We start from the raw sequence: 14660 nt of genomic DNA, 5'->3' as shown, positions 1-14660 counted from the left end.
CTTTGCTTGAACAATCAATGTAAATGCACTCAGAACATTATCCTTTCGTCCAAGTTCCATTCAAGAACTTGGAACAGTCATCAATGGTGGTAGGACAGTGAACACAGCCACACCTTTCCACCAGATTCCTGTTCAGAAAGGAACATCTGCATCTTCATCATGGATAGTGAGACCACTCCTTACAAACACATTTCTCAAAAACAAACTATAGAAATGATCCCTGAAAGTATAGTCTTGGTTGTTGGACTGGGAACAACCTGGCTTTATATCTTGAGGAGCACATACGCACCACTGGGTTCCAAAGCCAATTGAACAGTCGACATCTGTAACAATCAATTATGCTAAAGCCGCGACACGTGGAATGTGTCTCTTGGTCAAAGACATTTCAGGCAGAGTTCTGAATACTTCCACATGACAAAATTTTGCATATAGAACTAAATTGTTCATTTGTATCCGTGGATTCCTTGCATAGAGAGAACCAAATTCAGCTAAACTTGGCACGGATCTAAGTATTGATCAACATCAAGGCCGTTGTTGCACTCCCTCCACATCCCAGCAGTGTCGTAAATAGCACAGTCCAGCGCATCATGAGACAGATGCAAACATTACTGTGACTGACTTTGCTTGAACAATCAATGTAAATCCACTCAGAACATGATCCTTTCGTCCAAGTTCCATTCAAGAACTTGGAACAGTCATCAATGGTGGTAGGACAGTGAACACAGCCACACCAGATTCCTGCTCAGAAAGGAACATCTTCATCATGGATAGTGAGACCACGCCTTAGAAACACATTTCACAAAAACAAACTATAGAAATGATCCCTGAAAGTATAGTCTTGGTTGTTAGACTGGGAACAACCTGGCTTTATATCTCAAGGAGCACATACGCACCACTGGGTTCCAAAGCCAATTGAATGGTCGACACCTGTAACAATCAATTATGCTAAAGCTGCGACACATGGAACGTGTCTCTTGGTCAAAGACATTTCACGCAGAGTTCTGAAATCTTCCACATGACAAAACGTTACATAGAGAAATAAGTTGTTCATTTGTATCCGTGGATTCCTTGCATAGAGAGAACCAAATTCAGCTAAACTTGGCACGGATCTAAGTATTAATCAACATCAAGGCCGTTGTTGCAATCCCTCCACATCCCAGCAGTGTCGCAAATCGCACAGTCCAGCGCATCATGAGACAGATGCAAACATTACTGTGACTGACTTTGCTTGAACAATCAATGTAAATCCACTCAGAACATGATCCTTTCGTCCAAGTTCCAGTCAAGAACTTGGAACAGTCATCAATGGTGGTAGGACAGTGAACACAGCCACACCTTTCCACCAGATTCCTGCTCAGAAAGGAACATCTGCATCTTCATCATGGATAGTGAGACCACTCCTTAGAAACACATTTCTCAAAAACAAACTATAGAAATGATCCCTGAAAGTATAGTCTTGGTTGTTGGACTGGGAACAACCTGGCTTTTTATCTCGAGGAGCGCATACGCACCACTGGGTTCCAAAGCCAATTGAATGGTCGACACCTGTAACAATCAATTATGCTAAAGCTACGACACGTGGAACGTGTCTCTTGGTCAAAGACATTTCACGCAGAGTTCTGAAATCTTCCACATGACAAAACGTTACATAGAGAACTAAGTTGTTCATTTGTATCCGTGGATTCCTTGCATAGAGAGAACCAAATTCAGCTAAACTTGGCACGGATATAAGTATTGATCAACATCAAGGCCGTTGTTGCACTCCCTCCACATCCCAGCAGTGTCGTCAATTGCACAGTCCAGCGCATCATGAGACAGATGCAAACATTACTGTGACTGACTTTGCTTGAACAATCAATGTAAATCCACTCAGAACCTGATCCTTTCGTCCAAGTTCCATTCAAGAACTTGGAACAGTCCTCAATGGTGGTAGGACAGTGAACACAGCCACACCTTTCCACCAGATTCCTGCTCAGAAAGGAACATCTGCATCTTCATCATGGATAGTGAGACCACTCCTTAGAAACACATTTCTCAAAAACAAACTATAGAAATGATCCCTGAAAGTATAGTCTTGGTTGTTGGACTGGGAACAACCTGGCTTTTTATCTCGAGGAGCGCATACGCACCACTGGGTTCCAAAGCCAATTGAATGGTCGACACCTGTAACAATCAATTATGCTAAAGCTACGACACGTGGAACGTGTCTCTTGGTCAAAGACATTTCACGCAGAGTTCTGAAATCTTCCACATGACAAAACGTTACATAGAGAACTAAGTTGTTCATTTGTATCCGTGGATTCCTTGCATAGAGAGAACCAAATTCAGCTAAACTTGGCACGGATATAAGTATTGATCAACATCAAGGCCGTTGTTGCACTCCCTCCTCATCCCAGCAGTGTCGTCAATTGCACAGTCCAGCGCATCATGAGACAGATGCAAACATTACTGTGACTGACTTTGCTTGAACAATCAATGTAAATCCATTCAGAACATTATCCTTTCGTCCAAGTTCCATTCAAGAACTTGGAACAGTCATCAATGGTGGTAGGACAGTGAACACAGCCACACCTTTCCACCAGATTCCTGCTCAGAATGGAACATCTGCATTTTCATCATGGATAGTGAGACCACGCCTTAGAAACACATTTTACAAAAACAAACTATAGAAATGATCCCTGAAAGTATAGTCTTAGTTGTTGGACTGGGAACAACCTGGCTTTATATCTTGAGGAGCACATACGCACCACTGGGTTCCAAAGCCAATTGAACGGTCGACATCTGTAAAAATCAATTATGCTAAAGCCGCGACACGTGGAATGTGTCTCTTGGTCAAAGACATTTCAGGCAGAGTTCTGAAATCTTCCACATGACAAAACGTTACATAGAGAACTAAGTTGTTCATTTGTATCCGTGGATTCCTTGCATAGAGAGAACCAAATTCAGCTAAACTTGGCACGGATATAAGTATTGATCAACATCAAGGCCGTTGTTGCACTCCCTCCTCATCCCAGCAGTGTCGTCAATTGCACAGTCCAGCGCATCATGAGACAGATGCAAACATTACTGTGACTGACTTTGCTTGAACAATCAATGTAAATCCATTCAGAACATTATCCTTTCGTCCAAGTTCCATTCAAGAACTTGGAACAGTCATCAATGGTGGTAGGACAGTGAACACAGCCACACCTTTCCACCAGATTCCTGCTCAGAATGGAACATCTGCATTTTCATCATGGATAGTGAGACCACGCCTTAGAAACACATTTTACAAAAACAAACTATAGAAATGATCCCTGAAAGTATAGTCTTAGTTGTTGGACTGGGAACAACCTGGCTTTATATCTTGAGGAGCACATACGCACCACTGGGTTCCAAAGCCAATTGAACGGTCGACATCTGTAAAAATCAATTATGCTAAAGCCGCGACACGTGGAATGTGTCTCTTGGTCAAAGACATTTCAGGCAGAGTTCTGAAATCTTCCACATGACAAAACGTTACATAGAGAAATAAGTTGTTCATTTGTATCCGTGGATTCCTTGCATAGAGAGAACCAAATTCAGCTAAACTTGGCACGGATATAAGTATTGATCAACATCAAGGCCGCTGTTGCACTCCCTCCACATCCCAGCAGTGTCGTCAATTGCACAGTCCAGCGCATCATGAGACAGATGCAAACATTACTGTGACTGACTTTGCTTGAACAATCAATGTAAATCCACTCAGAACATGATCCTTTCGTCCAAGTTCCATTCAAGAACTTGGAACAGTCATCAATGGTGGTAGGACAGTGAACACAGCCACACCTTTCCACCAGATTCCTGCTCAGAAAGGAACATCTGCATCTTCATCATGGATAGTGAGACCACTCCTTAGAAACACATTTCTCAAAAACAAACTATAGAAATGATCCCTGAAAGTATAGTCTTGGTTGTTGGACTGGGAACAACCTGGCTTTTTATCTCGAGGAGCGCATACGCACCACTGGGTTCCAAAGCCAATTGAATGGTCGACACCTGTAACAATCAATTATGCTAAAGCTACGACACGTGGAACGTGTCTCTTGGTCAAAGACATTTCACGCAGAGTTCTGAAATCTTCCACATGACAAAACGTTACATAGAGAACTAAGTTGTTCATTTGTATCCGTGGATTCCTTGCATAGAGAGAACCAAATTCAGCTAAACTTGGCACGGATATAAGTATTGATCAACATCAAGGCCGTTGTTGCACTCCCTCCTCATCCCAGCAGTGTCGTCAATTGCACAGTCCAGCGCATCATGAGACAGATGCAAACATTACTGTGACTGACTTTGCTTGAACAATCAATGTAAATCCACTCAGAACATTATCCTTTCGTCCAAGTTCCATTCAAGAACTTGGAACAGTCATCAATGGTGGTAGGACAGTGAACACAGCCACACCTTTCCACCAGATTCCTGCTCAGAAAGGAACATCTGCATCTTCATCATGGATAGTGAGACCACTCCTTAGAAACACATTCCTCAAAAACAAACTATAGAAATGATCCCTGAAAGTATAGTCTTGGTTGTTGGACTGGGAACAACCTGGCTTTTTATCTCGAGGAGCGCATACGCACCACTGGGTTCCAAAGCCAATTGAATGGTCGACACCTGTAACAATCAATTATGCTAAAGCTACGACACGTGGAACGTGTCTCTTGGTCAAAGACATTTCAGGCAGAGTTCTGAAATCTTCCACATGACAAACTTTTGCATAGAGAACTAAGTTGTTCATTTGTATTCGTGGATTCCTTGCATAGAGAGAACCAAATTCAGCTAAACTTGGCACAGATCTAAGTATTGATCAACATCAAGGCCGTTGTTGCAATCCCTCCACATCCCAGCAGTGCCGCAAATCGCACAGTCCAGCGCATCATGAGACAGATGCAAACATTACTGTGACTGACTTTGCTTGAACAATCAATGTAAATCCACTCAGAACCTGATCCTTTCGTCCAAGTTCCATTCAAGAACTTGGAACAGTCATCAATCGGGGTAGGACAGTGAACACAGCCACACCTTTCCACCAGATTCCTGCTCTGAAAAGAACATCTGCATCTTCATCATGGATAGTGAGACCACTCCTTAGAAACACATTTCTCAAAAACAAACTATAGAAATGATCCCTGAAAGTATAGTCTTGGTTGTTGGACTGGGAACAACCTGGCTTTATATCTCGAGGAGCGCATACGCACCACTGGGTTCCAAAGCCAATTGAATGGTCGACACCTGTAACAATCAATTATGCTAAAGCTACGACACGTGGAACGTGTCTCTTGGTCAAAGACATTTCACGCAGAGTTCTGAAATCTTCCACATGACAAAACGTTACATAGAGAACTAAGTTGTTCATTTGTATCCGTGGATTCCTTTCATAGAGAGAACCAAATTCAGCTAAACTTGGCACGGATATAAGTATTGATCAACATCAAGGCCGTTGTTGCACTCCCTCCACATCCCAGCAGTGTCGTCAATTGCACAGTCCAGCGCATCATGAGACAGATGCAAACATTACTGTGACTGACTTTGCTTGAACAATCAATGTAAATCCACTCAGAACCTGATCCTTTCGTCCAAGTTCCATTCAAGAACTTGGAACAGTCATCAATGGTGGTAGGACAGTGAACACAGCCACACCTTTCCACCAGATTCCTGCTCAGAATGGAACATCTGCATTTTCATCATGGATAGTGAGACCACGCCTTAGAAACACATTTTACAAAAACAAATTATAGAAATGATCCCTGAAAGTATAGTCTTAGTTGTTGGACTGGGAACAACCTGGCTTTATATCTTGAGGAGCACATACGCACCACTGGGTTCCAAAGCCAATTGAACGGTCGACATCTGTAAAAATCAATTATGCTAAAGCCGCGACACGTGGAATGTGTCTCTTGGTCAAAGACATTTCAGGCAGAGTTCTGAAATCTTCCACATGACAAAACGTTACATAGAGAACTAAGTTGTTCATTTGTATCCGTGGATTCCTTGCATAGAGAGAACCAAATTCAGCTAAACTTGGCACGGATCTAAGTATTGATCAACATCAAGGCCGTTGTTGCAATCCCTCCACATCCCAGCAGTGCCGCAAATCGCACAGTCCAGCGCATCATGAGACGGATGCAAACATTACTGTGACTGACTTTGCTTGAACAATCAATGTAAATCCACTCAGAACATGATCCTTTCGTCCAAGTTCCATTCAAGAACTTGGAACAGTCATCAATGGTGGTAGGACAGTGAACACAGCCACACCTTTCCACCAGATTCCTGCTCAGAAAGGAACATCTGCATCTTCATCATGGATAGTGAGACCACTCCTTAGAAACACATTTCTCAAAAACAAACTATAGAAATGATCCCTGAAAGTATAGTCTTGGTTGATGGACTGGGAACAACCTGGCTTTATATCTTGAGGAGCACATACGCACCACTGGGTTCCAAAGCCAATTGAACGGTCGACATCTGTAACAATCAATTATGCTAAAGCCGCGACACGTGGAATGTGTCTCTTGGTCAAAGACATTTCAGGCAGAGTTCTGAAATCTTCCACATGACAAACTTTTGCATAGAGAACTAAGTTGTTCATTTGTATTCGTGGATTCCTTGCATAGAGAGAACCAAATTCAGCTAAACTTGGCACGGATCTAAGTATTGATCAACATCAAGGCCGTTGTTGCACTCCCTCCACATCCCAGCAGTGTCGCAAAACACACAGTCCAGCGCATCATGAGACAGATGCAAACATTACTGTGACTGACTTTGCTTGAACAATCAATGCAAATCCACTCAGAATAGGACAGTGAACACAGCCACAACTTTCCACCAGATTCCTGCTCAGTAAGGAACATTTGCATCTTCATCATGGATAGTGAGACCACTCCTTAGAAACAAATTTCTCAAAAACAAACTATAGAAATGATCCCTGAAAGTATAGTCCTAGTTGTTGGACTGGGAACAACCTGGCTTTATATCTCGAGGAGCGCATACGCACCACTGGGTTCCAAAGCCAATTGAATGGTCGACACCTGTAACAATCAATTATGCTAAAGCTGCGACACGTGGAATGTGTGTCTTGGTCAGACATTTCGCGCAGAGTTCTGAAATCTTCCACATGACAAAACATTGCATAGAGAACTAAATTGGTCATTTGTATCCGTGGATTCCTTGCATAGAGAGAACCAAATTCAGCTAAACTTGGCACGGATCTAAGTATTGATCAACATCAAGGCCGTTGTTGCACTCCCTCCACATTCCAGCAGTGTCGTAAATTGCACAGTCCAGCGCATCATGAGACGGATGCAAACATTACTGTGACTGACTTTGCTTGAACAATCAATGTAAATCCACTCAGAACATGATCCTTTCGTCCAAGTTCCATTCAAGAACTTGGAACAGTCCTCAATGGTGGTAGGACAGTGAACACAGCCACACCTTTCCACCAGATTCCTGCTCAGAAAGGAACATCTGCATCTTCATCATGGATAGTGAGACCACTCCTTAGAAACACATTTCTCAAAAACAAACTATAGAAATGATATCTGAAAGTATAGTCTTAATTGTTGGACTGGGAACAACCTGGCTTTATATCTCGAGGAGCACATACGCACCACTGGGTTCCAAAGCCAATTGAATGGTCGACACCTGTAACAATCAATTATGCTAAAGCTACGACACGTGGAACGTGTCTCTTGGTCAAAGACATTTCCCGCAGAGTTCTGAAATCTTCTACATGACAAAACGTTACATAGAGAATTAAGTTGTTCATTTGTATCCGTGGATTCCTTGCATAGAGAGAACCAAATTCAGCTAAACTTGGCACGGATCTAAGTATTGATCAACATCAAGGCCGTTGTTGCACTCCCTCCACATCCCAGCAGTGTCGCAAAACACACAGTCCAGCGCATCATGAGACAGATGCAAACATTACTGTGACTGACTTTGCTTGAACAATCAATGCAAATCCACTCAGAATAGGACAGTGAACACAGCCACAACTTTCCACCAGATTCCTGCTCAGTAAGGAACATTTGCATCTTCATCATGGATAGTGAGACCACTCCTTAGAAACAAATTTCTCAAAAACAAACTATAGAAATGATCCCTGAAAGTATAGTCCTAGTTGTTGGACTGGGAACAACCTGGCTTTATATCTCGAGGAGCGCATACGCACCACTGGGTTCCAAAGCCAATTGAATGGTCGACACCTGTAACAATCAATTATGCTAAAGCTGCGACACGTGGAATGTGTGTCTTGGTCAGACATTTCGCGCAGAGTTCTGAAATCTTCCACATGACAAAACATTGCATAGAGAACTAAATTGGTCATTTGTATCCGTGGATTCCTTGCATAGAGAGAACCAAATTCAGCTAAACTTGGCACGGATCTAAGTATTGATCAACATCAAGGCCGTTGTTGCACTCCCTCCACATTCCAGCAGTGTCGTAAATTGCACAGTCCAGCGCATCATGAGACGGATGCAAACATTACTGTGACTGACTTTGCTTGAACAATCAATGTAAATCCACTCAGAACATGATCCTTTCGTCCAAGTTCCATTCAAGAACTTGGAACAGTCCTCAATGGTGGTAGGACAGTGAACACAGCCACACCTTTCCACCAGATTCCTGCTCAGAAAGGAACATCTGCATCTTCATCATGGATAGTGAGACCACTCCTTAGAAACACATTTCTCAAAAACAAACTATAGAAATGATATCTGAAAGTATAGTCTTAATTGTTGGACTGGGAACAACCTGGCTTTATATCTCGAGGAGCACATACGCACCACTGGGTTCCAAAGCCAATTGAATGGTCGACACCTGTAACAATCAATTATGCTAAAGCTACGACACGTGGAACGTGTCTCTTGGTCAAAGACATTTCCCGCAGAGTTCTGAAATCTTCTACATGACAAAACGTTACATAGAGAATTAAGTTGTTCATTTGTATCCGTGGATTCCTTGCATAGAGAGAACCAAATTCAGCTAAACTTGGCACGGATATAAGTATTGATCAACATCAAGGCCGTTGTTGCACTCCCTCCACATCCCAGCAGTGTCGTCAATTGCACAGTCCAGCGCATCATGAGACAGATGTAAACATTACTGTGACTGACTTTGCTTGAACAATCAATGTAAATCCACTCAGAACATGATCCTTTCGTCCAAGTTCCATTCAAGAACTTGGAACAGTCATCAATGGTGGTAGAACAGTGAACACAGCCACACCTTTCCACCAGATTCCTGCTCAGAAAGGAACATCTTCATCATGGATAGTGAGACCACGCCTTAGAAACACATTTCACAAAAACGAACTATAGAAATGATCCCTGAAAGTATAGTCTTGGTTGTTAGACTGGGAACAACCTGGCTTTATATCATGAGGAGCACATACGCACCACTGGGTTCCAAAGCCAATTGAATGGTCGACACCTGTAACAATCAATTATGCTAAAGCTACGACACGTGGAACGTGTCTCTTGGTCAAAGACATTTCACGCAGAGTTCTGAAATCTTCCACATGACAAAACGTTACATAGAGAACTAAGTTGTTCATTTGTATCCGTGGATTCCTTGCATAGAGAGAACCAAATTCAGCTAAACTTGGCACGGATATAAGTATTGATCAACATCAAGGCCGTTGTTGCACTCCCTCCTCATCCCAGCAGTGTCGTCAATTGCACAGTCCAGCGCATCATGAGACAGATGCAAACATTACTGTGACTGACTTTGCTTGAACAATCAATGTAAATCCATTCAGAACATTATCCTTTCGTCCAAGTTCCATTCAAGAACTTGGAACAGTCATCAATGGTGGTAGGACAGTGAACACAGCCACACCTTTCCACCAGATTCCTGCTCAGAATGGAACATCTGCATTTTCATCATGGATAGTGAGACCACGCCTTAGAAACACATTTTACAAAAACAAACTATAGAAATGATCCCTGAAAGTATAGTCTTAGTTGTTGGACTGGGAACAACCTGGCTTTATATCTTGAGGAGCACATACGCACCACTGGGTTCCAAAGCCAATTGAACGGTCGACATCTGTAAAAATCAATTATGCTAAAGCCGCGACACGTGGAATGTGTCTCTTGGTCAAAGACATTTCAGGCAGAGTTCTGAAATCTTCCACATGACAAAACGTTACATAGAGAACTAAGTTGTTCATTTGTATCCGTGGATTCCTTGCATAGAGAGAACCAAATTCAGCTAAACTTGGCACGGATATAAGTATTGATCAACATCAAGGCCGTTGTTGCACTCCCTCCTCATCCCAGCAGTGTCGTCAATTGCACAGTCCAGCGCATCATGAGACAGATGCAAACATTACTGTGACTGACTTTGCTTGAACAATCAATGTAAATCCATTCAGAACATGATCCTTTCGTCCAAGTTCCATTCAAGAACTTGGAACAGTCCTCAATGGTGGTAGGACAGTGAACACAGCCACACCTTTCCACCAGATTCCTGCTCAGAAAGGAACATCTGCATCTTCATCATGGATAGTGAGACCACTCCTTAGAAACACATTTCTCAAAAACAAACTATAGAAATGATATCTGAAAGTATAGTCTTAATTGTTGGACTGGGAACAACCTGGCTTTATATCTCGAGGAGCACATACGCACCACTGGGTTCCAAAGCCAATTGAATGGTCGACACCTGTAACAATCAATTATGCTAAAGCTACGACACGTGGAACGTGTCTCTTGGTCAAAGACATTTCCCGCAGAGTTCTGAAATCTTCTACATGACAAAACGTTACATAGAGAATTAAGTTGTTCATTTGTATCCGTGGATTCCTTGCATAGAGAGAACCAAATTCAGCTAAACTTGGCACGGATATAAGTATTGATCAACATCAAGGCCGTTGTTGCACTCCCTCCACATCCCAGCAGTGTCGTCAATTGCACAGTCCAGCGCATCATGAGACAGATGTAAACATTACTGTGACTGACTTTGCTTGAACAATCAATGTAAATCCACTCAGAACATGATCCTTTCGTCCAAGTTCCATTCAAGAACTTGGAACAGTCATCAATGGTGGTAGAACAGTGAACACAGCCACACCTTTCCACCAGATTCCTGCTCAGAAAGGAACATCTTCATCATGGATAGTGAGACCACGCCTTAGAAACACATTTCACAAAAACGAACTATAGAAATGATCCCTGAAAGTATAGTCTTGGTTGTTAGACTGGGAACAACCTGGCTTTATATCATGAGGAGCACATACGCACCACTGGGTTCCAAAGCCAATTGAATGGTCGACACCTGTAACAATCAATTATGCTAAAGCTACGACACGTGGAACGTGTCTCTTGGTCAAAGACATTTCACGCAGAGTTCTGAAATCTTCCACATGACAAAACGTTACATAGAGAACTAAGTTGTTCATTTGTATCCGTGGATTCCTTGCATAGAGAGAACCAAATTCAGCTAAACTTGGCACGGATATAAGTATTGATCAACATCAAGGCCGTTGTTGCACTCCCTCCTCATCCCAGCAGTGTCGTCAATTGCACAGTCCAGCGCATCATGAGACAGATGCAAACATTACTGTGACTGACTTTGCTTGAACAATCAATGTAAATCCATTCAGAACATTATCCTTTCGTCCAAGTTCCATTCAAGAACTTGGAACAGTCATCAATGGTGGTAGGACAGTGAACACAGCCACACCTTTCCACCAGATTCCTGCTCAGAATGGAACATCTGCATTTTCATCATGGATAGTGAGACCACGCCTTAGAAACACATTTTACAAAAACAAACTATAGAAATGATCCCTGAAAGTATAGTCTTAGTTGTTGGACTGGGAACAACCTGGCTTTATATCTTGAGGAGCACATACGCACCACTGGGTTCCAAAGCCAATTGAACGGTCGACATCTGTAAAAATCAATTATGCTAAAGCCGCGACACGTGGAATGTGTCTCTTGGTCAAAGACATTTCAGGCAGAGTTCTGAAATCTTCCACATGACAAAACGTTACATAGAGAACTAAGTTGTTCATTTGTATCCGTGGATTCCTTGCATAGAGAGAACCAAATTCAGCTAAACTTGGCACGGATATAAGTATTGATCAACATCAAGGCCGTTGTTGCACTCCCTCCTCATCCCAGCAGTGTCGTCAATTGCACAGTCCAGCGCATCATGAGACAGATGCAAACATTACTGTGACTGACTTTGCTTGAACAATCAATGTAAATCCATTCAGAACATTATCCTTTCGTCCAAGTTCCATTCAAGAACTTGGAACAGTCATCAATGGTGGTAGGACAGTGAACACAGCCACACCTTTCCACCAGATTCCTGCTCAGAATGGAACATCTGCATTTTCATCATGGATAGTGAGACCACGCCTTAGAAACACATTTTACAAAAACAAACTATAGAAATGATCCCTGAAAGTATAGTCTTAGTTGTTGGACTGGGAACAACCTGGCTTTATATCTTGAGGAGCACATACGCACCACTGGGTTCCAAAGCCAATTGAACGGTCGACATCTGTAAAAATCAATTATGCTAAAGCCGCGACACGTGGAATGTGTCTCTTGGTCAAAGACATTTCAGGCAGAGTTCTGAAATCTTCCACATGACAAAACGTTACATAGAGAAATAAGTTGTTCATTTGTATCCGTGGATTCCTTGCATAGAGAGAACCAAATTCAGCTAAACTTGGCACGGATATAAGTATTGATCAACATCAAGGCCGTTGTTGCACTCCCTCCACATCCCAGCAGTGTCGTCAATTGCACAGTCCAGCGCATCATGAGACAGATGCAAACATTACTGTGACTGACTTTGCTTGAACAATCAATGTAAATCCACTCAGAACATGATCCTTTCGTCCAAGTTCCATTCAAGAACTTGGAACAGTCATCAATGGTGGTAGGACAGTGAACACAGCCACACCTTTCCACCAGATTCCTGCTCAGAAAGGAACATCTGCATCTTCATCATGGATAGTGAGACCACTCCTTAGAAACACATTTCTCAAAAACAAACTATAGAAATGATCCCTGAAAGTATAGTCTTGGTTGTTGGACTGGGAACAACCTGGCTTTTTATCTCGAGGAGCGCATACGCACCACTGGGTTCCAAAGCCAATTGAATGGTCGACACCTGTAACAATCAATTATGCTAAAGCTACGACACGTGGAACGTGTCTCTTGGTCAAAGACATTTCACGCAGAGTTCTGAAATCTTCCACATGACAAAACGTTACATAGAGAACTAAGTTGTTCATTTGTATCCGTGGATTCCTTGCATAGAGAGAACCAAATTCAGCTAAACTTGGCACGGATATAAGTATTGATCAACATCAAGGCCGTTGTTGCACTCCCTCCACATCCCAGCAGTGTCGTCAATTGCACAGTCCAGCGCATCATGAGACAGATGTAAACATTACTGTGACTGACTTTGCTTGAACAATCAATGTAAATCCACTCAGAACATGATCCTTTCGTCCAAGTTCCATTCAAGAACTTGGAACAGTCATCAATGGTGGTAGAACAGTGAACACAGCCACACCTTTCCACCAGATTCCTGCTCAGAAAGGAACATCTTCATCATGGATAGTGAGACCACGCCTTAGAAACACATTTCACAAAAACGAACTATAGAAATGATCCCTGAAAGTATAGTCTTGGTTGTTAGACTGGGAACAACCTGGCTTTATATCATGAGGAGCACATACGCACCACTGGGTTCCAAAGCCAATTGAATGGTCGACACCTGTAACAATCAATTATGCTAAAGCTACGACACGTGGAACGTGTCTCTTGGTCAAAGACATTTCACGCAGAGTTCTGAAATCTTCCACATGACAAAACGTTACATAGAGAACTAAGTTGTTCATTTGTATCCGTGGATTCCTTGCATAGAGAGAACCAAATTCAGCTAAACTTGGCACGGATATAAGTATTGATCAACATCAAGGCCGTTGTTGCACTCCCTCCTCATCCCAGCAGTGTCGTCAATTGCACAGTCCAGCGCATCATGAGACAGATGCAAACATTACTGTGACTGACTTTGCTTGAACAATCAATGTAAATCCATTCAGAACATTATCCTTTCGTCCAAGTTCCATTCAAGAACTTGGAACAGTCATCAATGGTGGTAGGACAGTGAACACAGCCACACCTTTCCACCAGATTCCTGCTCAGAATGGAACATCTGCATTTTCATCATGGATAGTGAGACCACGCCTTAGAAACACATTTTACAAAAACAAACTATAGAAATGATCCCTGAAAGTATAGTCTTAGTTGTTGGACTGGGAACAACCTGGCTTTATATCTTGAGGAGCACATACGCACCACTGGGTTCCAAAGCCAATTGAACGGTCGACATCTGTAAAAATCAATTATGCTAAAGCCGCGACACGTGGAATGTGTCTCTTGGTCAAAGACATTTCAGGCAGAGTTCTGAAATCTTCCACATGACAAAACGTTACATAGAGAACTAAGTTGTTCATTTGTATCCGTGGATTCCTTGCATAGAGAGAACCAAATTCAGCTAAACTTGGCACGGATATAAGTATTGATCAACATCAAGGCCGTTGTTGCACTCCCTCCTCATCCCAGCAGTGTCGTCAATTGCACAGTCCAGCGCATCATGAG

The 14660-nt window shown here is 42.6% G+C and overlaps 21 non-coding genes and 3 pseudogenes across 21 annotated transcripts; all 24 read right to left on the bottom strand.

The window, feature by feature from the left end:
* Nucleotides 1–24: 24 nt before the first annotated feature.
* LOC136948440 (small nucleolar RNA U3) lies at nt 25–236 on the bottom strand. Its single transcript, XR_010877300.1, has one exon. It is a non-coding gene; the product is annotated as a small nucleolar RNA U3 (small nucleolar RNA).
* Nucleotides 237–642: 406 nt separating this feature from the next.
* On the bottom strand, nt 643–840 carry LOC136948419 (small nucleolar RNA U3; annotated as a pseudogene).
* A 406-nt stretch (nt 841–1246) lies between these two features.
* Nucleotides 1247–1458, bottom strand: LOC136948171 (small nucleolar RNA U3). Its single transcript, XR_010877052.1, has one exon. It is a non-coding gene; the product is annotated as a small nucleolar RNA U3 (small nucleolar RNA).
* Nucleotides 1459–1864: 406 nt separating this feature from the next.
* LOC136948295 (small nucleolar RNA U3) lies at nt 1865–2076 on the bottom strand. Its single transcript, XR_010877168.1, has one exon. It is a non-coding gene; the product is annotated as a small nucleolar RNA U3 (small nucleolar RNA).
* Nucleotides 2077–2482: 406 nt separating this feature from the next.
* On the bottom strand, nt 2483–2694 carry LOC136948429 (small nucleolar RNA U3). The gene has a single exon (XR_010877291.1). It is a non-coding gene; the product is annotated as a small nucleolar RNA U3 (small nucleolar RNA).
* A 406-nt stretch (nt 2695–3100) lies between these two features.
* LOC136948428 (small nucleolar RNA U3) lies at nt 3101–3312 on the bottom strand. The gene has a single exon (XR_010877290.1). It is a non-coding gene; the product is annotated as a small nucleolar RNA U3 (small nucleolar RNA).
* Nucleotides 3313–3718: 406 nt separating this feature from the next.
* On the bottom strand, nt 3719–3930 carry LOC136948457 (small nucleolar RNA U3). Its single transcript, XR_010877313.1, has one exon. It is a non-coding gene; the product is annotated as a small nucleolar RNA U3 (small nucleolar RNA).
* A 406-nt stretch (nt 3931–4336) lies between these two features.
* LOC136948301 (small nucleolar RNA U3) lies at nt 4337–4548 on the bottom strand. The gene has a single exon (XR_010877174.1). It is a non-coding gene; the product is annotated as a small nucleolar RNA U3 (small nucleolar RNA).
* A 406-nt stretch (nt 4549–4954) lies between these two features.
* LOC136948436 (small nucleolar RNA U3) lies at nt 4955–5166 on the bottom strand. The gene has a single exon (XR_010877297.1). It is a non-coding gene; the product is annotated as a small nucleolar RNA U3 (small nucleolar RNA).
* A 406-nt stretch (nt 5167–5572) lies between these two features.
* Nucleotides 5573–5784, bottom strand: LOC136948475 (small nucleolar RNA U3). The gene has a single exon (XR_010877330.1). It is a non-coding gene; the product is annotated as a small nucleolar RNA U3 (small nucleolar RNA).
* A 406-nt stretch (nt 5785–6190) lies between these two features.
* Nucleotides 6191–6402, bottom strand: LOC136948445 (small nucleolar RNA U3). Its single transcript, XR_010877305.1, has one exon. It is a non-coding gene; the product is annotated as a small nucleolar RNA U3 (small nucleolar RNA).
* Nucleotides 6403–6808: 406 nt separating this feature from the next.
* On the bottom strand, nt 6809–6965 carry LOC136948571 (small nucleolar RNA U3; annotated as a pseudogene).
* Nucleotides 6966–7369: 404 nt separating this feature from the next.
* LOC136948363 (small nucleolar RNA U3) lies at nt 7370–7581 on the bottom strand. Its single transcript, XR_010877233.1, has one exon. It is a non-coding gene; the product is annotated as a small nucleolar RNA U3 (small nucleolar RNA).
* A 406-nt stretch (nt 7582–7987) lies between these two features.
* On the bottom strand, nt 7988–8144 carry LOC136948570 (small nucleolar RNA U3; annotated as a pseudogene).
* A 404-nt stretch (nt 8145–8548) lies between these two features.
* On the bottom strand, nt 8549–8760 carry LOC136948361 (small nucleolar RNA U3). The gene has a single exon (XR_010877231.1). It is a non-coding gene; the product is annotated as a small nucleolar RNA U3 (small nucleolar RNA).
* Nucleotides 8761–9166: 406 nt separating this feature from the next.
* Nucleotides 9167–9372, bottom strand: LOC136948356 (small nucleolar RNA U3). The gene has a single exon (XR_010877227.1). It is a non-coding gene; the product is annotated as a small nucleolar RNA U3 (small nucleolar RNA).
* Nucleotides 9373–9778: 406 nt separating this feature from the next.
* On the bottom strand, nt 9779–9990 carry LOC136948427 (small nucleolar RNA U3). Its single transcript, XR_010877289.1, has one exon. It is a non-coding gene; the product is annotated as a small nucleolar RNA U3 (small nucleolar RNA).
* A 406-nt stretch (nt 9991–10396) lies between these two features.
* LOC136948360 (small nucleolar RNA U3) lies at nt 10397–10608 on the bottom strand. Its single transcript, XR_010877230.1, has one exon. It is a non-coding gene; the product is annotated as a small nucleolar RNA U3 (small nucleolar RNA).
* A 406-nt stretch (nt 10609–11014) lies between these two features.
* Nucleotides 11015–11220, bottom strand: LOC136948355 (small nucleolar RNA U3). The gene has a single exon (XR_010877226.1). It is a non-coding gene; the product is annotated as a small nucleolar RNA U3 (small nucleolar RNA).
* A 406-nt stretch (nt 11221–11626) lies between these two features.
* On the bottom strand, nt 11627–11838 carry LOC136948426 (small nucleolar RNA U3). Its single transcript, XR_010877288.1, has one exon. It is a non-coding gene; the product is annotated as a small nucleolar RNA U3 (small nucleolar RNA).
* Nucleotides 11839–12244: 406 nt separating this feature from the next.
* LOC136948425 (small nucleolar RNA U3) lies at nt 12245–12456 on the bottom strand. The gene has a single exon (XR_010877287.1). It is a non-coding gene; the product is annotated as a small nucleolar RNA U3 (small nucleolar RNA).
* Nucleotides 12457–12862: 406 nt separating this feature from the next.
* LOC136948433 (small nucleolar RNA U3) lies at nt 12863–13074 on the bottom strand. The gene has a single exon (XR_010877295.1). It is a non-coding gene; the product is annotated as a small nucleolar RNA U3 (small nucleolar RNA).
* A 406-nt stretch (nt 13075–13480) lies between these two features.
* On the bottom strand, nt 13481–13686 carry LOC136948354 (small nucleolar RNA U3). Its single transcript, XR_010877225.1, has one exon. It is a non-coding gene; the product is annotated as a small nucleolar RNA U3 (small nucleolar RNA).
* A 406-nt stretch (nt 13687–14092) lies between these two features.
* Nucleotides 14093–14304, bottom strand: LOC136948424 (small nucleolar RNA U3). Its single transcript, XR_010877286.1, has one exon. It is a non-coding gene; the product is annotated as a small nucleolar RNA U3 (small nucleolar RNA).
* Nucleotides 14305–14660: the final 356 nt, after the last annotated feature.

The sequence above is a fragment of the Osmerus mordax genome, chromosome 8, assembly GCF_038355195.1.
Source record: "Osmerus mordax isolate fOsmMor3 chromosome 8, fOsmMor3.pri, whole genome shotgun sequence".
In the NCBI taxonomy this organism is placed as follows: Eukaryota; Metazoa; Chordata; class Actinopteri; order Osmeriformes; family Osmeridae; genus Osmerus; species Osmerus mordax.
This window is presented reverse-complemented; position numbering and strand designations above follow the sequence as displayed.